Consider the following 12872-nt stretch of genomic DNA (forward strand, 5'->3'; position numbering starts at 1 on the left):
TTGATTGGGTATTTCAATATTATGTAGAGTGCTACATAAACTGTTGGCTATAGAAGAATAAGTTGTTATTCCTATTATCATGGTTTAAGACCACCCTGCAGAGCCACATTCAACATTAGTTCTCAATTTATTTACACTGAACCACCCAAAGACCTTTGGGGCCCCTACTCTCCAGATATTTGAGGGATGTCCTTCCCCCCCCCCCCCCCCTCTACCCTGCAAATTCCAATTGAAAGACTAAGGATTTTTTTAAATTAGTTAAAAATATAATAATTGGTTATTGATGTAATGAAACAGTCTTCTCTTGTGTGTCATTATCTCTGTCACTTTCTTTGACATCTCATCTTCTCTCGGTCTTTTTGTCACTCTATATCCTCCTCATCCTTCGTCACTTCCTGAATCTCACTCTGAGCCCCCCTTCCAAGGTCATTGGGCCCCCATTTGGGTACCAGCCCCCCAATTTTTAAAACATTGATATACAACAGGTGTTTGTTCTGTATATTTAGAGATCTCACAATGTAAAATGGTTTCATATGCTTTACCTGTCACACATACAGTTAACACAGTCTGACCTCAACTCCTTATCTATAGAGCAGAACTAAAGACAGAGCTTTTTTTTTAATTATTTCTCTGGCACTTCTCTCCCAGTGTAAAAGGCGAGGACCTGGGAAAATATCTCTCAGCCCTTTAACCCTTTTCACTCCAGTCCATGGACATTGTTGGGAAATGATTTCATTGTGGGAGGATCAGATTCTGTCCTGTTTCTGGTGCATCCCATAATGAATTCATTACAGGAAGCGTGAGACTCAGCAGGGCTGGCTCTCTGCCTCTGAGCTGCCAAACTCTACTCCTACACAAATCCTAATAGAAAACATGCTGCATCTTTGTGACTCCAAGAAATAATATCAGTCAAAAAATGACAGTCTAAATTAAATCAAGAGCCTGTGAATATTTTTGATACAGAAGGGCACAAGGCAAAGACCTTTTCTCAAGTACAGCCTTGTTTGCTTATGCCCTAGCGCCACCTATGCCTCTGTGCAGTAATTCTTTTCAATTTTGTCCACAAAAGATGCTGATTCAATAAACTCTGAAGTAGCCAAGAACACCGTAATAGGACAACAAATCCTATAGAGTCATTGTCTTGGGTGGGAGTTACTGCTCGCTTCAGACGTTATACAACCAGACCCAAAATCTGCCAGGTCTGAGCTGGTTTTCATATAGTCTATGATTGGTATTAAATATATATTTGAATGTTTACACAATCTAATTTAAAATAGAAAAATATCTACTTTTTCTAAATGTACTTTCTCTACTTTACTTTAGTTTCTTTTGTATATCTTAAACGTGTCTTGTCCTACGATGCTTTTTATTTTTAGATGGGTATGAAGCAGGGGGTCTCCAGAGCGGAATCCCCGGTAATTTCAGGTCCTGCGATACTTAGCTCCCTAGCTCATGCAGGTAGCATCATCCATCACAGCTTCCTAATGGCCTGCATGTCGTGGAAGATTTAACAACCACCTAAAGAACATAGTCAGGATAGCCAGGATTAAGCACTTCATCTTTCCAGAGTATTTTACTACGCTTGTACATGCCTTTGTGCCCTCACGCCTGGACTACGGCAATGCACTTTACCTGGGTCTTCCGGATAAAGAGCTGCACTGCCTGCAGCTAGTGCAGAATACTGCGGCCAGGCTGTTAACTAATCAAAGCCTTTCTTGTGAAAGGGCCTTAACCCCTGTCTAAATAGGACTCCAAATAGGAAGCCTGTATCTGGCTGAGGAGTCCAGCAAGGAGCTGATTAATTGCAGCTAGATACAAATAGCTAGTCTCCACCTGGCTCATCAGTCAGGTAGAAAAGCCTCCTGCGTAAACTGCAGGAGATCTCTTGAGCACAGGGGCACTGTGTTGTCAGAAGAGATTCCCAGGAACAGTTATCTTCAGCACAGAAGGACTGTGTTGCCAGCAAGATACCCAGAAACCAGAACCTCTGCATCCAGGGTACAGTGGATCCTGGAACCCGCTCGAGGGTGGTCTCCCAACGGACACTACCCAGAGACTGACATAAAGGGCCCCCTGCTTACAGGTAACTCTTTGGACTTTGGGGTCATAGGTTGGCAAGAGGCCTATCCTCCCAGCCCTGCAGATAGAGACTGGGAGAGTGAGTTAGCCCATACAAACGTATAAGCTATTTGTTGATTTGGTTGCTTTCTTAAATATTTATTGGTTGAGGAACATAAACTATGGTTTTATTCAGCCCATAGCTTCATGTCTCCCAGGTTGTACCTCTGTACATGTTTCCTACAACGTTTTGCCGCAGGAAAAGAGAAAATCCCTATGTCTTCAGTTTGAAATTTCTCAGATCAGAGCAGAATAAAAGAAAGACGATAAGCATTGTAACATTTCAGAAATACTATGGAGCTCTTATCTAAGGTGGGATGGAGAAAGAAAGGTATCGGCGCAAACGCTCCGCAACTGTCATACAGGCCGCCTACAGAGGGATGAAAGCTTGTCTGCTTTATCACCAGAATAAAGCAGCCTGCATTTTTCATTCAGGTCAGGGAATGCAACGACAAAGGAAGAAGTATGAACATTTGAAGGAAGCTGCTGGTGGGAGTCAGTCCAGATATAGGTCCTACTTCATAAACAAGCAAGATGTGTGCTGCTATAAGCGCATCCGCAATACTGTCTCAGTTCTACAATCGGTTTTCCAGAAAGTCCAGGAAAGAAGGACCGAAATACGACTGAGAAGTGCAATAGAAATCTAGTCAGGCTACAATGGCCCAAACCAGAATCATCACTATGAAAGCAGCCGCTATAAGCATTCAGTCTTTGGCCAGAATGAGACAGAACTGTATCTGTGATCATGCCCATAAAGATGCAACACTGGTTGTCCAGTCGTTTTTGCAAAGGGAAATGGCACAAAGCTACAGGTTTGCCAATGGAAAAAAAAGAGGCTGTGTGGAGAACTACAACACGATTGACGTACTGGAAATTAAAGATCCTGAACCAAACGCAAATTACCTTTTTTCTGATACAGTAAGTGGGTTGGGCCTTTTGCAGATAAGCCTGTGATGGAGGAGGAAGCTGTATGCCCAGGGTCCCCTGGTACTGAAGGAGATAACCCGCCAGACATCACTTGGAACTTGAAAAGGAAAGATTCCGGCGCAACTGCGCATGACAAAAGTCCAAACTGCTTCCGGATGAATACGAAAAACTTTATTTGCACATAACACACAAGGCTACACCACGATCTCCCCCTCAACGCGTTTCACGCTCTAGTACAGCTCTTCGTCCAAGATGAAGCGCTGTACTAGAGCGTGAAATGCGTTTAGGGGGAGATCGTGGTGTAGCCTTGTGTGTTATGTGCAAATAAAGTTTTTCGTATTCATCCAGAAGCAGTTTGGACTTTTGTCATGCGCAGTTGCGCCGGAATCTTTCCTTTCCATGTATCTTCTATGAAGGTTGCACGCGGGATCAGAGGAGCAGAGGAGAGCAGGACCCAGACCGGAGTTTCATCTTAGGTAAGGGTTTAATTTCCCTCCCACTCCGGTCAAAGTAGTGGCCACAGATTGCACCCTCATTCCATATCCCTACATGATGATGTTGACACCTTTGGTGCACTTACTGACTACCGAAGCGCAAGACAGTTTTTCAAAATTGATCACTCTGAACTTCCCCACGCGTTGGAGAAGTGGACAGGCTGAATAAATTAATGCATTGAGGAAAGAGGGGCCCAAGACAATAAGTCTGCCGACTGCCAAAAATAGATGCCATGGGTTACAATTAAAGTTGATGAGAACTCTGCCAAGGTTGACCTGCCCACGATCAATGATGCTGAGCCAGGTGCAGGTGGTCACCCTAGAAACAGGGAAGAAGAGATCACACAACGTGTGACAGAACTCGTTGTCAAGCGAGTAAAAGAAGAGTTGGTAAAATGAAAAAAATTAGCTTGAGTGAGATGTCCTCCGTAGGGTTGTGGAAGCTAAGCACATCATGGAAAAGCTATGCTTTGAAGAAGTCCTCTGAGAGTGACTAGAGCATGCTACTAGAGCGCACAATTGAAGAGACACTGGTTATGTGCACAAGGACTTTGTCACCGGTGTCCTCTTCAACCTTGACCATATATCGTGGCCATGAACTGATAAAGAGGTAGCAAGCCTCTGTATTTTATCTCCTGAGTACCAGATAATTGCCCAAAGGCGAAAAACAAAATTACTGGTAGGAGTGAAAATTTCCTTGAGAGAAGACTTTACTCTAAGGAAAACCATGAAGGCTCAGAGACAAATTACTCAAAGCTTGAAAAGGAGAGGCAATGAACTGCAGTGCCGGCCTTTAACAGGCTCAATTCTCACCGTTCTTTGCCTCAGGATAAAAGCAGAGACCCAGATTCTCGGGTATCACCTAAGGAACTCCCCGACAGTATGGAAGACACCGAAGAGAATAAAGGTAAACTTAAGGATGATTGACTGGAAGTCAAAGAGGAAGACTCCAGTCCCAGGTTAACCAGGGGCTGTGTGCCCCTCCACTGTTCTGTCTCAACCTACGTTTAGGACTCGAGAGGATGTGGAGTCGCTGGCTTCGGCCGCGAGTAGCCTGGCTACCCGCAAACAGGGGAGGGTTCCACAGGGTGGATCCCCTGTCAGATAATGATGCAGGAGAAACCTGTATTCAGACCTTGAGCCAGCACTGAGCAGGTTAATTTCAGAGCAGGCTGGCTTAATTAACCTCCTCAGCTGGCTCATTATAGGCATAAAAAAATATATAACTCTCAGTGCTCTTCACTCTCTGAGGCAGGGACACACCCTGTGCCACTGTGGAGAGCACACTGCACTTAACTCTGATCCAGGAAGCTACCACCCTGGACCGCTGAAGAGAGACAACCCTGTATATGGACTTTCCTATCACTGACGTGTGTTATCGTTGGTAAGGGGCTTAGCCCTCCAACTTATAGATAGGGTAAACACTGTTCTAGCCAGTACTTCAGAGAGGAGCTAGGCCTGTTTATTTTTGTCTAATTATAGCCTATATTATTTTCCCCTAAAATATGTCTCCTTTTTTAATCCTCTGCACGCATCTCCTACACACCTGTTCTATGTTCTCTACACTAGCTGCCTTTAAAATGGCGAATATATTTCAAGATTGGCTTGATGACATTCAAAGCACTACATGTCCAGGGTCCCAGATATCTGAAAGAGCTTCTAGTTCCCTACACTCCCATTCGCTCACTTTGATCTGCAGATGAAGGACTCCTAAGAGTTCCCAGAATCTCCTTAACTTCCTTTTGGGGCCCGAGCTTTTACCCACGCTGCTCCCATTCTTTGGAACAATGTGAAGTTCGAGAGGCCCCCTCACTGCAAATCTATAAAAACAGGCTCAAGACCTACCTGTTTCCCCACGCATTTAATTAATGAACCACAACCTGTTCGGCATTTAATAGCTACAGTGCCATCCAATCATGTATTGAATCTTTCCTTGTGTTTGGTCTTGTTTATAACCTTAAATGTTTTCTTATTTTTCCTTTTTGTAACTGTTAAGTGCTTTGTGTCCCATTGGGAGAAAAGCGCTATATAAATAAAGTTGTTATTATTATTATTATTAACCAGGAAGTAACTGGCATGAGATTCTACAGCAGTGATTCCCAACCAGGGTTTTGTGGAGCAGTCCCAGGGGTTCTGCCTACGGACTGGCCGCCCGCACTCACTGTGACGGCTTTCCTGGTTTACCCCTCAACCTTTCCTGAGCCCGCTCTCATGGCTCCACCCCCCACCCCGGAGCTCACTCTCAGGTCAGGACTGCAGGAGCGCGCTCTAGCAGTGCAGCACTTCCAGTGTGTGCTAGAGCACGTGCGTGTCTGCAGCCCTGACTGCTCTGGTGCTCTAGCCTCCGCCTCCTGCCCTGCCGTCACCTCCTCCTGCCCCCCACCACCTCCTCCGCCAGCACCCGCAGGGCAAGATACCAGCCTCTCCTCCGTTCTGAGGTGGCAAACCCTCCAGCATGGGTCCATGTTTCCCAGCTGACAGGCAAAAGCGACCGGGGAGAAAAAGACTTCCGCGTCATGTGAGGGCCGAGATCTGTAATCCCCGCCCCCTGCGCTTGCTGTACTCCCCTCCCCCTGCGCTTGCCGGACTCCAGTGACTGTCTCTGTGCACCCTGGGAGATAAGATGTGCGGCCGTGATCACACTGAGTGTCTGAGGGGCACCTCACCCTCTCCTCAATCAACCCACCCCTCTCCTACCCACCCCTCTCCTCACTCATTGGCCCCTTTGTATTCAGGCAGAAATGGGGTAACCATTTGCAGTATGGATAGCAAAGAAAAATACCCTGTTTTTGTATGGGATTTGTTTCTCTATAGAGCATATTTTGACCCCAGTATTGTATACCATAATTTGCAATAAACATGGATATTCAGCATCAAGGACACAAATCAGTCACAGGGCTACAATAGTGACCAAAAATTAGGATGATGAGAGGTGCTGGGGGAGATATGAGGATGATGAGGGGTTCTGGGGGAGATATGTATGGGGGTCTTTTTAATATGTATTGGGGCGGTGGGGGTCTTTTTAAAATGTATTCAGGCGGTTGGGATCTTTTTAAAATGTATTGACCGGGGCATTTTTACCATGTATTGGTGGGGGCGGGGTAATTTTATTATGTATTGTGGGGTGGGGTTTAGGGCCGCCAACAGCGGGAGAGAAAGGGCACTGGTGTCCCGGGCACTGGCGTCCGGGCACCCTGTGCGGCCGGGCGCCAGTTGATTAAATAAATTTAAAAAAAAAGTTTTAAAAAAATGGCAGCGATTCCCTCAGTCCCGGCACGCATGCAAGCAGGGCCCGCTCCCCCCACGCTCCCCCCCCACGCTCCCAACGTGGGATGGAGGGGGAAGTACCAGCTCCTCCTGCAGCCCGCATCTCCAACCCTGCCCCCCCCCCCGCTCCCAACATGGGATGGAGGGGGAAGTACCAGCTCCTCCTGCAGCCCGCATCTCCAACCCTGCCCCCCCCCCCCGCTCCCAACATGGGATGGAGGGGGAAGGACCAGCTCCTCCTGCGGCCCGCATCTCCCCCGCCCCCCGCTCCCAACGTGGGACGGAGGGGGAAGTACTAGCTCCTCCTGCGGCCTGCTTCCCCCCGCTTCCCCCCACGCCAGCTTCCCGCGCTCCCCCTGAGCCCACCTCCCGTGGCCCCCCCCCGAGCCCACCTCCCGCACCCCCAAGCCCACCTCCCGTCCCGGGCAGCTGCCGCGGGGATATCGGGGGCAGGAGAGGAAAGCGTCCGGCAGCAAGCTGCACCCAACCGGTCAAGATAAGTCACCCCACCCAGTCACTGTCACCCACTGTCACTGTCACCCACCCATTCACTGTCTCACTGTCACCCTGTCACTGTCTCCCACCCAGTCACTGTCTCCCACCCAGTCACTGTCTCCCACCCAGTCACTGTCTCCCACCCAGTCACTGTCTCCCACCCAGTCACTGTCTCCCACCCAGTCACTGTCTCCCACCCAGTCACTGTCTCCCACCCAGTCACTGTCACCCACCCAGTCACTCTCACCCAGTCACTCTCACCCAGTCACTGTCTCTCACCCAGTCACTGTCACCCACCCAGTCACTCTCACCCAGTCACTCTCTCCCACCCAGTCACTGTCAGCCACCCACCCACCCAGTCACTGTCACCCACCCAGTCACTGTCACCCACCCAGTCACTGTCACCCACCCACCCAGTCACTGTCACCCACCCACTGTCGCCAGCTACATCTGTACGCACAGTTCACCTTTCTTATGTGGTATAATTGCATTTGGGAAACTGTGTACATATTACTGTGAATTACTTCATAATAAATAATGTATATAATATCTTAATGTATCAAGGTCCCAAAAAGTGACCAGGGGAAAAAATGTGCAGGAAACTTGAGGTTAATCTAAGGTTTTACATTTCATGCAGATCATTAGTCAGGGGAGTTTATGCTACCACACATGACAGTGAATTATTTTTTTTTAAAAGTGAGGATTTGATACATACCAGAGAATGTGTGGGCACCTCACTCAGAACCCCTGTAGAGGTAATTGCGTGCCGCCTGGGAGGAGATACAGTATTAACTAGAGAGGTGTACTAAGAGCAAAGTACACTAACGATCCCAAATAATGGCGCTCTGCAGACCTATTTATGTAATAATATGGTCAGAAGCAGCTGAAAATCCAAAGTTAAAATCATTTTATTAATGTGATACACTTATGGTTAAAAATAGATATATATCCAAAAGGAAGGACATACAGCTATAAACAAGGTCCCTTGGGGTAATAATCCATATAGGTAAAGTCCTACAGAGTGGAGTGATAACACTAGGATATATATATCAGAATAGTAGCCTACTAGAATACAGTGGAAGCTCTCATATCAATAAATAGAATGTCCCTGGTGATACAACATAATCTAAAAGGTGTAAGAGGTTCTGAATGATACAGTACCTCAATGTGTAAATATAGAGTTACGTGATAGTGCCTGGCAGCATAAAACAAAGATACATACAGTGTGCTCAAACGTATTTTATTCAGACAGACGAAAGTGCAGTGTAGCGGACTGCGCATGCGCCACAGTCCACGTGAACAGTATCCACAGTGGCAGTTTCCAGTGTAAAGGTAAGTGTAAATGGAGTCAGGGACTTCTCAAAATCATATACAACGGGTTATGAAGTAACCGTAGTGATGGCTAGTAAGTAATGGGAGCCTTCATTCAGAGTCTAATAGAACCAACTGCGCATGCTTGTGGCATTTGGTATGCAGTGCCTGATGTCGTAATCCTATAATGACTTTGATTATCAAGGTAAGTATACATGCACAAAATGGATTAGGATTTAAACTAGGTGGATAACGCATATACATGTAAAAACACCCACATAGCAGAATATTCTCATCCCTGAAAAATTATATACCTCTAATGGGATGTTAGATCTCTAACTATAAATATTAGTTGAGATGGAGAATAAATGCAATAAAATAGCAGGGCTAGCGTGATCCAAAGTCAAGAGAGTGTTTTTGCCCTGTTCTTATAGTTTTAGAGAATAGGTTAAACATATATAACCAATAGTGTAGTCTATGACTTCCCTGTATAAGGGGAGTTGAAAGGCTGGAAAGTTCACTCAATCGCACAGTCCTCCATATAATATCCCGTACACGAAGCAGCACAGCTTATTCAAATGTATAATGCGCGTTCGCAGCTGTACTGATAGAATAATATATATATTTAATGGCGAGGTGAACTGTTGCAAAGTTGCACAGTCATGTCTGTTAAGACCCGATTCCAGATATATAATGCGCGTTCGCAGCTACACTAATACAGTGATAGAGTTATATATATTTATTAACGAGGTGAACTGTAACAAAGTAACACAGTCATGTCGGCATAGACCCGACGTACGTTTCGTCGCCCTGTGCGACTTCTTCCGGGGTGGATTTTCAGCTGCTTCTGACCATATTATTACATAAATAGGTCTGCAGTGCGCCATTATTTGGGATCTTTAGTGTACTTTGCTCTTAGTACACCTCTCTAGTTTGATACATACCACTCACAAAATAAGTTGTGGTGAGTACAAAAGTGACAAAAACCCTCCACCGTACAGTGTACAGAAAATAAAGATACAACCACTTATTTAGTGGCTGGTTGTAGCCACTATCAGCTTCACATTACAAAGCCAGTAACCATCCTCCCACTGATGAGACCAAAAAGGTGGTTGAAAGAGCTGTCTGTGAGTAGGGTTACTGGCTCTGCACTTTCTTAACCCAGGCTGTGCTGAAAAGCTGTGTAATTCAGCAGGCATAAGATCTGTCACAATATGCTCACCACAAACAAGGCGTGACTGCGGGGCCGAGGTGGGGATCAATATAAACACCACCCATGGTCGCATGGGCGCGTCCGGAGTGTAGGTTGGTCAAGGTAGCCGGGTCTGGTTGGAGAGGTACGGATCGTTGCAGGTACTATTAGCCGGGTTCTGGTTGGAGAGGTAAGGATAGTCGATATACTTGCTGGGGTCTGGGTTGGAGAGGTACGGATCGTTGCAGGTACTATTAGCCGAGGACCGGGTTGGAGAGAGGAGATGGAGAGGTGCGGATTGTCGTAGATAGCCGGGGTCAGGAGTACAGATGACCGGAGTCCAAAACAAGCCGGGTCAATAACAGAGAGCTATGAACAAGAGGAGAAGACAAATCTGCGAGGCTAGGAAGCAATGAACATAACTGAACATAGGATTATGCTCAGCCAATTTGCCAGTGGGGCAGCTGAGCATATGTAGGAGAGAGCAACCAATGAGTAACCTGCAGCATGGACGTGCGTCAGCAGCGAGGGCTGTGATTGTTGAATCTGGAGCAGAGAACAGGTGGGATGAGGATTCCTGACGAGGTCTGAGGAGGCGGACCCTGTGCATCCTCGACGCCAGTGCGAGGACGCAAGCCGGAGGTGGGGCCGGAGGACGCTGCCCTTATCCCCGCGCGGGATGCGCGCACCTAATGGGACAGCTGGAGATGGCTGGTGCGGAAGACGTGCTGCCGGGAGTGGAGCACCCGGTCGCGGGTCTAGGTAAGGAGAAAGCGCGCAGAGGAGGGGGCGAGTCATGACTCCTTACAAGATCATAGGTGATCCGTGTTAAAATGGACAAAAAGCAAAAGGTGACACACAGTAAGTGCTCATTTGCATGTTATTACCCAGAAACCCTGGTTGCAGTGGAACCACTGTATGCTAAGAGATAAGGGGGAACGGAACCGTTATACATTGATTATGAAATTGTTAGAAATATAGCACACTAATTAGCTAAATGCTTTTACTTGATTACTCATTTAAAGCTGAAGTACTTATTGCCAAAGACACATATTTTTTACTTACAATTCCACGTTCTATAAAAAAAGGAAAAAATGATTTCTTTTATAAATAATCTTTTCCTTTCTTGTATTCTAAATATTTTTTTTAAAAACCTCTACAACAACTTCCAAATAGCGTTGCCCCAACGTTTAATAGGATTTCTTCCATCGGGAACAGAACCGCTACTTCTTAAGCATTTCTACCACTGTCTGCCTCTAACTACCTACTTCTGCAGTGTATTGGTCATGTAACAGCCCAATATTGACTGAGCATGGACCTGCGTCTTTATACAGATGCAGATGAAATTGTTTCTCATTGCATATGACAATGAATTGTTTAATCAAAATGATCCGACAAGACAGAGGCCGTCTTTTAACATTTGTACGAAATGGACACTCCACGCCTGCTAATCAGCGCTTTTAATGTTACTGATTTCAACTGGTTTTGTTTTCTACAAAAAGATTAGCTGCAAATTATAAACACTGTAATCTGGTGTCAGCACCCAGGTCCGTGATTAAAGCAGCCATTACATTCAATCAGCACTCTGTTTATTCAACACTGATTACAAAACTAGCAGCATCACAGAAGAGCTTGGAAAGCTGCCATGCTTCCTGCAGCTTGTTGCCATAAATCTCAAATGCAGGATAAATTCCACCATTAAAGAGTTCTGCCTAAGCGCAGAATGTACGTTGTGGAGTGGAAAATAGGACGTTCCAGGGGCTCACATTTGACAATGAGTTTGTTCCAGTTTTGCAATGTAGTTACAATGCTAATATGGAATCTGGCTTCCACCCACGGAATTCCCCAAGCACTAAAGAATCTAGAATATATGGTGGGCGTTTATATCAGAAGGAAGAAAGAAACGCAGAATACTAAAATCAAAGGGGGCCCCTGTGTATAGAATGCAGTATAAGCTCAGATATTAACCTGAAATAAACTTCTACGGTCACAGAGTGTCAGTAGAATGGCTTTTAAAATGGTAACTAAATGTAATCCACTTACAAAATACTAACAGTTTAGGGTGCTTGGCTGCAAATATTTACTCCACTAGAAGGCAATGCAGAATGAACATTATGAGGTCTATATATAAAAGTATCGCAGGTGCAGAACAGGGGATAACACCGGTGCCTCCAAAAAAACGTATTTGCTGTAAACTGAGGGCTATATATAAAAGTATCGCAGGTGCAGAACAGGGGATAACACCGGTGCCTCAAAAAAACGTATTTGCTGTAAACTGAATTCAGAATTCCAATCATTCATGGCTAGAAATCATCCTATAGAGTGAGTACTGGGGAGTGTGGCAGGACGGCCTGTAGGCGAGGTCAGACAATGGTTCACATGCGTAGTTTCAGGTTAAAGCAAATGTTGAATGGTTTTATCTCGTCATAGCACAACCAAACATTTGGGCACGCTGTCCCTTTAAGGCAAAACAAAACTTACAAAAAAGAACACCTACTCCTCAGGGAGACCTTGCTAACACTCCAATCCCTATCTATTGGGCTGGCTGGCTATGTCCAGTTCCCAACCCCTAAACATACACCACTATAGTCATGGAACAATATCAAAGTTCTTACTGTGTCTTAGAGAGAGGGTTGGAAATCCATCTGGATAGCAGCTTGCACATGACCGCTCTGTAGTATGACACAGCCACCTGCTACAAGCATTAGTCTCCTTATCAAGCTGGTTGTCAGGTGTGTCAGCTTACTTCCAGATTGCCCAACTATTCCTACAGGGTTAACTTTCTGAGTGCTGGATGAAGGACTCAGATTTATGTTTCCCAGGCATAATTATCAGTACCTGACTTCACCCTGTCACAGTGAGTGCTAGTGCAGCTTTAAGAACATTGTTTAATATACAATACTAATAATTCTCTCTCTGTGGTTGTGAATATCCCATACATGGACATTAACTGCACTGATTTGAGGCTATTATTAGCTATTTTTCCGCAACCACATTTATACCTAAAAGAAAACATTTTACAGGGTGATGTATATTGACGTGTTTCTCCTTCTCTGTACCTTACTGGC

At 45.7% G+C, this 12872-nt stretch overlaps 1 protein-coding gene across 4 annotated transcripts in view; it reads left to right on the forward strand.

Moving 5' to 3' along the window:
- Positions 1-12872, forward strand: part of ACVRL1 (activin A receptor like type 1) — a 65460-nt gene that overhangs the window by 44728 nt on the left and 7860 nt on the right. The gene's annotated exons all lie outside the window — the stretch shown is intronic.

Source organism: Ascaphus truei, chromosome 3 (assembly GCF_040206685.1).
Source record: "Ascaphus truei isolate aAscTru1 chromosome 3, aAscTru1.hap1, whole genome shotgun sequence".
Taxonomy (NCBI): Eukaryota; Metazoa; Chordata; class Amphibia; order Anura; family Ascaphidae; genus Ascaphus; species Ascaphus truei.